This window comes from Triticum dicoccoides, chromosome 1B (genome assembly GCF_002162155.2).
Source record: "Triticum dicoccoides isolate Atlit2015 ecotype Zavitan chromosome 1B, WEW_v2.0, whole genome shotgun sequence".
Classification (NCBI taxonomy): Eukaryota; Viridiplantae; Streptophyta; class Magnoliopsida; order Poales; family Poaceae; genus Triticum; species Triticum dicoccoides.
Genome location: NC_041381.1, coordinates 11,042,334 through 11,052,762, shown reverse-complemented (window position 1 = coordinate 11,052,762; position 10,429 = coordinate 11,042,334). Strand labels below are relative to the sequence as shown.

Below are 10,429 nucleotides of genomic sequence, written 5' to 3'. Positions count from 1 at the left end.
ACGGCGTGGCGAGGTAGAGGCCTCGGGCGGCGTCTCGCGGTGCGAAGGAGGGGCGAGGAGGCGAGGCGACGACAGCGGGTGGTCGGTGGGGGAGGCCGCGGGGCGGCGGGGGCGAAGGGATCGGGGTCGATCCCGATCCAGATCGGTAGAGGGAGGAGAGAGCGAGAGGGGGGGAATGGGAGTGGGGGGTTGCGGTTAGGGTTCCCCCCCCCTCCTGGGGATAAGGTAGGGGCGGGTCGGCCGACTGGACCAGGTGGGCCGGCCTGGCCGGGGAGCTGGGCCGTCTAGCCCAGTTGGCCAGGGGCCCTTTTTATTCTTTTTCATTTATTTATTTTTTGCTTTTGTATTTTCTTTTCTTTTATTTCTATTTTATCTTTGTTTCTTATTGTTTTAGTTTTTGTGAAATATATACTTGGCATCTAATTTGGTATTTCAATTTAGTCCACTACCACAAAAACTCTAGTCCCCAAATAATTTAGTTTGATATTTTATTTAATTAGTGAAGGCATTTAAATAATTAGTTTTGCTACTATTTAAATCATTATGGTGTAGTTAAGCATTTCATAAAAGTTTGGTTTCACCACCCCATTTACCTATGATTTATTCGACACATTTAGAACATTTTAGTTTTATTTTTGGAAAACTTTTGTTGTTTGCCTTAATTTCAAATTTGAATTTGAATCGTTTTCGAACTAACACGAGATTAGCGACAGTAACGGAGGTGACGTGGTGTCATTAGCAGAGGTTACTGTAGCTTGATTATCCGGGCGTCACACCGACCTATTTTTTTGAAAACAGTACAGATGCAAGCGCTCATATACACGAGCATACAATCACCCCTATGAGGAGTTGGTTGATGCAGCTGTCAAACATTCAGTTTCACTTGAATTATATTTGAATGCGAATGTTGTTGTTGCTACTGTTAGTGTGAAAGGAATTTGCAAAGGTTGATGATGATGCTATTATAAAATCGCTTTCAATCCTATAGATCTCGCAAAGGAATTTTACCTCGTCGTAGTAGTAAGTTTTCAACTTTGTACAATGTTAATTCTTTCACTTGATGATTATGCCTTCTCTTATGAAATTTTGCTTTTCATTTCTCTAAGGTGTTGGCTCTTCTTCCACTGTTGATCAAGTTATGGAAGACACTGATGAAGCAAGCCATTGATTTGGTGCTCTTTTTACTGCACATATTGTTCGTAGTTTTTGTCATCTTTTCTTTTATCTATTTTGTTGTATCTTTAAGCATTGAGTTTAAATTCTAAATATTTGGTGCAATTGAGTCATATTTGAGGTAGCTATAGTTTGATGCACGTTAAGTTTTTCTCTTGCGACAAAAATATTTTTGGGCCCGGGGCTTCCTCCAATCCTGGATCCGCCACTGTTGACGGGAACGTCTCCTCCCACTGAAAGCGCATTACCGGAAACCCTGAAATAGATCTAGATGCGAGCACCAGGATTTGAGCCCTGGTGGGGTGGGGATACCACAGTCCCTCTAATCATCGGTTGTTTCCTTTCCCTTTACTGCTTTGTTGCTTTATTATATGTTGTACTGAATTGACACCTTATTTTCAACGAAGTACATATGCATGTGTTCATATAAGCGCACCTACACTCATCTCTAATTCTCTATGAATGCACGCACGCACACCTTACCCTTATGAGCACTGAGATACCGAGCCGGCATCACATCTTGAGATTAACTGAGTCACCATAGACGTCTTCGTAGTCGATGGGAACATTTTCTCGCACTGAACGAACATCACCGTAAAGTCTAAAATAAAGTCATGAAAATGCGAGCACCAGTGCCAATTCTATGACTTGAACTATGGTAGGCTGGTTTCACCACAAAAAACCCCAATCATCTGAGTTAGACGCAATTGGCAAAATGTCACCCTTGAAAGAATGCATGCACCAAAAACAGTAGTACAAGCCCCTCAAAGAAAAAACAGTAGTACAAGCTTTTATTGCTTTGTTCTACCAAAATGGGAACTGGTGATGTTATTGTAGGCCATGTCAACAATTTTTGCATGCTTTTTATTGCTCGTTGCATGGACTGTCGTGTCAGACGTACTACTAATTACTCTTTAAATGCGTTATTTTTTTGAATGCTGTCAACATTTTTTTTAATTTTCCTAAGATTGTTTTACACCGCGTTAGCATTTTTAGAAATCACGGTTGTTAAATTTGAATAATATTGAAGTTTTTGAAATATGTATTTAAAATGTTTTGGAAAATATGAATAAAAGGAAAAAAGCAAAGAAGAAGAATAAACTAATCGTGCAGGAATCTACGTGGGCCGGCCCATTATATGGAGGAGGTCCCAGAGATTTTAGATCCGTGAGAGGGCAACCTGCAGGAATCTCTCCTTGCTACCTTTCCATCACCGCATGCGCCGCCGCCGTTCGATGCGGCGCCGCTACTCTCGCCGGCTGCCCCACTTCCCCGTTCGGCGCGCTGTGCTGCATGCTCGCCGGCGCGGTGTCGGTCTCCATCCTTGTCCTCGTCCCTGGCCAGGTCCGCAAGATGTTTCTTCTTGCTTGGTTTTCTTTCGCCTAGTTTCTTTTTACGTGCAGGGTTCACTCTAATAATCCCTTTTATAAAAGAACCAAATCACATGAGCAGCGGTGGTAGCCTCAAAACAAACTTGTGATCAGGACATGATCGATAATGGATATGGTTTCTGACAGAGTGTCGTTGTTACATTCAAATCGCAGTGACAGAATTAGTAAGTTGACTGATAGTTTTGCAACCAGTGAACAGAGCAAATTAACAGATAGTAGCTCAACAGGACCAAATCAGAATGTATCTGCCAGGTGCAAGACGTCACAAACTGACCCGACACGATCAAAGTACACACACATTACATCAAAAATGTCATTATGATTTTCCATAGAAATAACATGGCGTAGCCAAATGCAGAAGCATTTGATGGGGGAAACATTATTATCTTGACGCGGATAAATTTCAAAGGAAATAACATGGCGTAGAGTGGCAGGAATGATGCAGTACGACTGTGCAGCACCCTCTGCAAATCTGTAGCTCCCCGTCAATGCCCGTCTTCAGGATACCATCGAGAATCCTGTGAAGCTGTGCTCTGCAAGTGGAATCACGAAATGTATAAGAAAGCCCGCAGTTGATAGATCTAGACAATGTAATAATATTTACTAGTACTGAATGAACTTCATTAGTGCGAGCATGCCTATGAAGTTTACCTCATCGTACAGCTTTGGGGCGCCAACAATTTCGATCTCACTCTGGCTTCCGGTTGCCCTGACCACGTCTTCTTCAGCCTCCTGATGATTCTCACTGTTCTCTTGGATGCGGTTGATGACGGCTACACCATCTCCAGCCTCCTGGACATACTCCTCTTCGTCCTCGATACCGTTGATGATGAGGTTGATGGTGTTGTGGTGCTCGGCCACTCCTTTTCTCACGGCATCGACTATGTTTTTGACGTTGGTGTTGTTGGTGTACCACGCATTGTAATAAAGGGCCAGCTCCCACAGGCGGCCGAGGTTTCCAAGCCCTGAAGGAATTCTCCCTTCACTCCCGGGGCCTCCACCAATTTTCAGTTCAAGATATGTGAGAAATGGCATAGCCTCTTGACTGAAAGTCAGCCACGGAACACGACAGCAGACGGACAATCTCCTAAGCAATCGGAACCCCTCTCTGTCAATCACAATCTCTTGTTCTGGAACGAAGTGCAAACCAAGAACGAGGCACTTCAATGGATGCATCGACGCGAGGATCCGCACATCTTCCTGCTCTAGCCTGCAAACCGTGATTTCTATGGAAGTAAGACGATCGAGGCCTTGGAACCATCGGGGGAGGCTCACAAATCTTCCTCCAGTCACCTTGAATTTCCCAAGGTCACGACAAGGCAATGGATTGGTTAGACAAGCTAGAAACTCCATCGGGCAACCCAGTCCACAGTGAATTGTCAGAGACTGCAGAAATTCCCATCTTTGTATGCATGAGCATAGAGCTTCCTGTACTCTTGGATCAGTGCATTGGCGGAACGACCATCTTATGCACAGCACCTTGAGTAACCTTAATCTGCTGAGAGACTCTACGACACCTGCAGAGCATTCGCTTAAATCAACAGTATCCAGCGTGGTTAGGGAAGTTCGATCGCTGGTTCCCTCTGGTAGCTCTGATATTGTTTGGTCGCAGTAAACTCGATCCCCACCAACAAGCAGAGTTTCAAGCGATGGGACCTTCCAAATGTACTCTGGCAGGTGCCTTATTTTTGTGCTTCTTAGGTCCAGTGAACGCAATTCTTGTAGCTCGCACACTTCTATCGGGAGCTCACTTATCTGCGTGTGGCTTGCAACCAATGTATGAAGCACGAGCAGCTTCCTGATCTCGGGCGGGAGCCTGCTGACACTAGTGTTCCTCAGGCTTAAATACTTGAGCAAGAACATTCCCTTGTTGCATATGAGCGATAGGTCTTCATCCTTCAAGCTCTGCCAACCTTCAAGGTCCAATATGATCAGATGGATAAACTTCTCAAGAGCGACTCCGTCCACTGTACCGGAGATAGCTAGTGAACGCGTGTGCGAAAGATCCCTTGTGTTCAGAAAATTTTCAATATCCGGATCTGTTCGGTGGAGAGCTATCCGCCGTGGCTTCTCGTTGTGTTTGTTTAATCTTTCTACCGAGGTTAGCCAGCCACTGGTACAAGCAAATCCTTTATCAGCCGATTTGGAGGCAAGGAACTGTAGCATAAAGTAATTTACTTTGTACTGACAACCCTCCTCCAGTCGATGAGTTAGTGTAAAATCTACCCAATCCTCCCGTTGAGTAGGTCCTTTCCAATTTGCCACTGGGGTGATGATGTTCCTGTTGATGAGCTCGTAAAGTAATATCTCAATTACCTCGAGATATTGAATGTCCGTTATCTCAATATATATCTCTTCAATTTGCCCGGCATAGTGACGATTTACTTCAATCAAATCTTCAAATTCCCATTTGTATTGGAGTGTATCTGTCTCAAACATATAACATTCAGGAAGCATACTCATGGAAAGCATCAATACCTTCATAATGTGAGGGAGATCATCATAAGTAGGAGACAACGCTTGTTCAAATATCTGTAGCAGCTGGGGGACATCTTCCATATTATAATAAGAGTTTTGCTGCATCTCCTGCTGTTGTTCTTGTAACCAGCCAGCCATACCATCTATGAATAATGGGATACCTTCACATCTCCTCAAAATCTCGGTGCAAACTTGCCTGAAATTTTCTGGTGGGTGTTCAACCTCGCAGCCAAAAGCTTTTCTGAAAAGTAGCATTTTTGAATCTACCTCACCCAGAGGCTTAACCTCGTGCACAAGCCCAAAAAAACAGGAGCAACACCAGCAAGCTGTGTTTCTGATACGTGTAGTTATCACTATCCGGCAAGCCCAAAAAAAGTAGCCTTCTTTATGATATCCCAATCTGATATTTTCCATATATCATCAATCATGATGAGGTACCTATCAATGGACAATAATAGGATATATTAACTGCAGAATAGTATTAGGATGATCAATGTATTAAGGACATATTTTTCTGAAAGATGAATTAAAGACATATATCCAGTATTCAGTTCTAGTGTGTAAAAAAACCTCTTATCTGATCAGAGTGCGTTGATCGAACTTATAAGATTCTCAGAGTAGCCTACAGCATCATAACGTTTTGAATCCGTGTTCGACTAATATTATGGGAAATAAAAGGTAGGATGTCAAAGTACCTCCTATCTTGAAGGCATTCACTGATTTTCTGAATAAGCTGCTCCAGCTCATCAATGGACGCTGGTGCTAGTGCTGCCCGCTCGTCAATCTGTGAGAGAATGTGCAGTAGAAGCTTCTTCATATCAGGCCACCGGGATGCCTTAGCCGTAGCGCAGCACAATACGTTGCCTTTCCCGCCTCCTCTACTTTGGAGTCTGCAGTAGACCTCCATGGCAATAGCTGTCTTCCCCACCCCAACGGGTCCAACCATGGAGATGATTTTAACAGTGTCGCATTTATGGTCGTCCATGAACCACCTGAGCACCTTATGTCCTAGGGCGCCATGGACGCCAACAAGCGGCTTCCTACCAGCTGCCGTTTCCACATAGGGATGAGGCTGCAACGGACTAGTCATCCTTGAAGAAGTAATCTCGTCATCATCGGCAAGCAGAAGATGGTTGTATCTGCAACTTGATTCAACTATTGATGGAACATCTCGCAAGAATTTCTTCAGTTGGAATAGATTTGAGAAGGGGATCCTGGTAGTAGTACGACAAAAGCAGCCAATCGCACCAGCTTGCTTGTGATTATACAGCTCATTCCATAAATCCGTAGCCAGGTTACTCTGCTTTTCCAGCCAATCAGGCATGATAACGGACTTGATATAATAACTACCATCCCGATCCGGCAATGGAAGTTCTCTCAGTAATTCAGAAAGGTCGCTAAGCTCAACCTCCAAGAACCTCAAGAACAACAGGCTGACCGAATCCGTGGAACGGACGCGCCGACCGTGATACCGCAGCAGCAGCTTGGAGATCCTCCCAATAACGCCCTTCATCTGCTCTAGTACTACTTCCTTGATTTGCTCTGTATTCAGCCCCCCCCATGGAAATGTAAGATGCTGGCCCATCCTGCAATGGTGGAGATCACGGGTAGAACTAAGAGGAGTAATTAATATCAAATGAAGAACTCCAAGAACTGTAAACCCGAAAATTACCTCATCCATGCTAGTGTGCGAGACTTGTGAAAGAGGGGAGAGTTATGTCTCAATGGAATGGAACATGCAAGCAGGAGCTAACTAAAGGTCTCTACTGGTGCCTGATGGTTGTTTCGCGTTATTGAAGTGAAGGACAATGCAGTCTGCAAAGTCGTCTTCTTCAGTTGTTGCAAAACTGGTCAAATTAGCTGGCAATGGCAATTTTTTATAATAATGACAGCAGCTGGCTACACTAGTAGCCATGCTCTTACCTCATTGGGGGTTGGGTAATTAAAGATGAAAGAGATTATGGCTTACAGCTTTCCCATGCATTTTTCACTTCACTCCATCATTTGTCCTAAAACTTCTATACGTAGATTTTTCACCGACCGAAGAAGTATTATACTCAATCTTCTCTTTCTTCGTTTAATTATGCACCACCTTTATCAAAATTGCATGGCACCCTAAAAAAACATTAATAAGGTACAACAACCGGCCTACACTAGTGGTTTAGCTATAAGCTATCTTTGTATATTTGGATAGGGACAGACTTGTCGTAATACGTGTTTCGTATCGTAGGGTAACACACAAGTTGCTCTTAATTGTATATATACCGATGAATGGTTCTACGTTTCCTCCATTTGTTGAGACATGATTGCAGAGTAAGATAATTAAGTACGCCCCATGACCTGGTGCGCGTTTTGTTAAAACGATAAATGATTAAGCATGTGGGCCTAACGTGCAATATCTGTCAGTAGTTAGATGCCAACTGTACAGTGTATACATACATATCTGTCATATGGCCACACAACGACTCGTACGGGGTATCTATGGTACGGTACATATACACATTTGTATAATCTACAACGACATTCACTAGTAGTTTTAGTTATAAGCTATCTTTGCATAATTGGACTTCGTTGGACAGGACCCTCCGTCCGTTCAGTCTGTTCATCTTGTCGTACATGTTTGGTTCGTACTCCCTCCGTCCCATAATATAAAAACGCTTTTGACACTAGTGTAGTATTAAAAACGTTCTTATATTTTAGGAAAGAGAGAGTAGGAAACTAAGAGCAATTCTAGCAGACCCCGCAAAAAACTTCACCCCGTAAAATAACCGTCAAAATGCAGATAGGCGCGGAAAATCCCGCCCGAACAGACCCCGCAAACGCAGCAGGCCCGCAATTTTTTTTGAGGGGCGCGCCAAAACCTCGGCCCCAACCCGCGAATACGCGGGTTGCCCCCTCCCGGCTTATCGGTGCCCTGCATATAGCAGGAGCGGTTGGTGGGGAGGACAATTCAGCCTGCGCTTTTCCCCACCAACCACCTCCCCTCTCCCCCTCGCCCCGTCGTCGGGCCGCTTCCCAAGATTCTGGTGAAAGTAGCCGGCGGGAGCACGCCGACAGGCCGCCACACGCACGAGATTGCCCTCCGTCCCCCTCCTCCTGCGTCGGCGGGCCGGGAAGTTGCGGATCCGCGGCCCTTCATCGTGGGCGGCCAGATTTGGCTTTTCCGACCGCCGGTGGCTGCTCCAAGTGATGGAATTGTCGGGGGCATCTCGGGCAGCCCCGGCAAAGTCGCATCGCCGCATGCAGGTGTAGGTTCGTCCTCTCGCCGCTGCCGACGGTTTGCGGGCATGGATTCGGCCGGCCATCCGCCAGGCTCGGCGCTCGCGCATAGGATCTATGGCTCGCCGAATCCGGTCATACAGTGTGACGACTGCACGCGGACAGTGCTACGGCTAACTTCGGGCACGCCGAAGCACCCCGGATGGGTGTTCTTCAAATGCGAAAACGACGGGGGTGCGTTCTGTTTTCATTTGGCTCATTTCGATAGCTCATTCTTTGGTTCAATTGCATTAGCTCATTTCAAACATCATCATGCGTGTAGGAAGATAGATGCTCATTTTGGTTTTGGGAACGCGAATACATTGATTTATTGATAGAAAGAAACTTAATAGACATTCGTGCATTCCTTAGTACAATCGAAGTCAATGAAGCGCCTGCATGTGCAACTAGAGGGGAAGCAACATTTACTTCTTTAGAACCAAAGAAGAAGAATGAAGAATACAAGATCAAGAATCCGCAGATCAACAATGGGTGCAGGGAGAATATATTATTTCAACTAGTGGGAGCAGTTATGAAAGTTGGAAATCTTCTAAAATGCATAATTGTGGTTCTTGTTTTCTTTGTTCTTGCTATCCTAGCAAAGATTTGGTGATGTCCTATGTATCCAATGTTGTTGAAAAAGCAAAGAAATGCATTATGTTGTGTCAAATTGAGGTGCAAATTTAGGTTTTGCGGGCCGGGGGGAGCGGCGCCAGACCATACCCCGCAAAGCCAACCCGTAAAAGAGGATATTCGCGGAAGATGCTCTTTTAAGGGTCAGCTTTGTGGGGTCTGCCTCTGCGGCCGTTCGCACCGGCCTGCAAAACCGTTTTTTCCGCAAACTGTAAACGCGTTTTGCGGGTCGACGGGATGCGGGGTCAGCTAGAGATGCTCTAAGGACAGTACAATGCTGCTATCTGTACAATGCCAACAGAAAGGTTGTTGAGATGAAAGGAAAAGAATAGGAAAATTAGGTTTGATATCTCTTAGAAAAATGACAATCTTCCACTAAAAAGAAGATATGGTATGTTTCTTCGTTACACGAGTTGTCTTGTCTCAACCACACATCATCTTCATGTAAAATTTCAACTATATCATTAATTTAGAAACATACAAACGTTAATTGTTAGAGATAATAGTAAGATAATCCATTGTATATTTAAATATTTTTCTCTTCTTTAAATGACATAGAATAATTCAAAAAATCATCATGTCAGCCATTTTAGATGTCCTAAGTCCCTAACAAATAAGTTGCTCTTGCTTTTGTTTACTAATTAATGGTTCTGCACCTCTGCTTAAAGTTCAAGAACTCCACAAAAAACACGGGCAAGCATGGCCTACTGGTGGGGGTGGCGCGCGGCAGCGGTGGAAGTGACGGTGTTGTGCACTTGGCGGCGACGGCTCCGTCAGATCCGGTCTGGCAGGCTCGTGGGCGTTGGGCGGCGTGGGGGCGGGCTGTGACCTGGTGGGGTCATGGCTATGGTCGTGGTCCTCGGCGGCGAGCCAGCTGATACTGCCGGTGGCGGTGGTGCCGGCCAGATCATCTTGGATCTGGCCCATGGCCGCCGGTTGGCAGCTCGGGGCTGGCCCTCGGGGTCCCGGTGTGGATGTGGGCTGCCACGGCATGGTGGTGGCTCATGGCGGTGGTCCGGGTCGTTCCTCGGTGGCTGCTGGTCTTCTCCGGCGGCGGCCTTTGGTAAGTGGCTCGCGAGGTGGCGGGTCGGTTGCGGCGTCGGCTGGCTTGTTCGGCGTCGGCTTGCTCGTAATCGGTCCGTGTCGGCCTCCGATCCTTCTCCTCGTCGTCCGGCCGTTACTCTCGTCGGAGAGTTGGTTTTCTCCCAGCTGCGACCCAACGCTTGTTTCGCGCCCGGTGCAGCAGGACCGAGCTCGTCTCGCGCATGGTGTAGCCGGACCGAGCCCGTCTCGCGCACGGTGCAGCAGGACCATCCTCGTCTCGCTCACAGTGTTGCAGGACCGAGCTCGTCTCGCGCCCAGTGCCGTAGGACGGGGCGATGGAAGCTAGGCGCTGGGGTCGCCCAGTGGTGCGAAAAGGTGGAACCTTTCCGCTTGTCTCTTTTGTTGGGGTAGCGGCGGATGTTGGGTGAGGTGGTGTCTAGGTCTGGGATGCG

At 46.2% G+C, this 10,429-nt stretch overlaps 1 pseudogene; it reads right to left on the bottom strand.

The window, feature by feature from the left end:
- Positions 1-2,759: 2,759 nt before the first annotated feature.
- Positions 2,760-6,831, bottom strand: LOC119315666 (annotated as a pseudogene).
- Between the last annotated feature and the right edge of the window lie 3,598 nt (positions 6,832-10,429).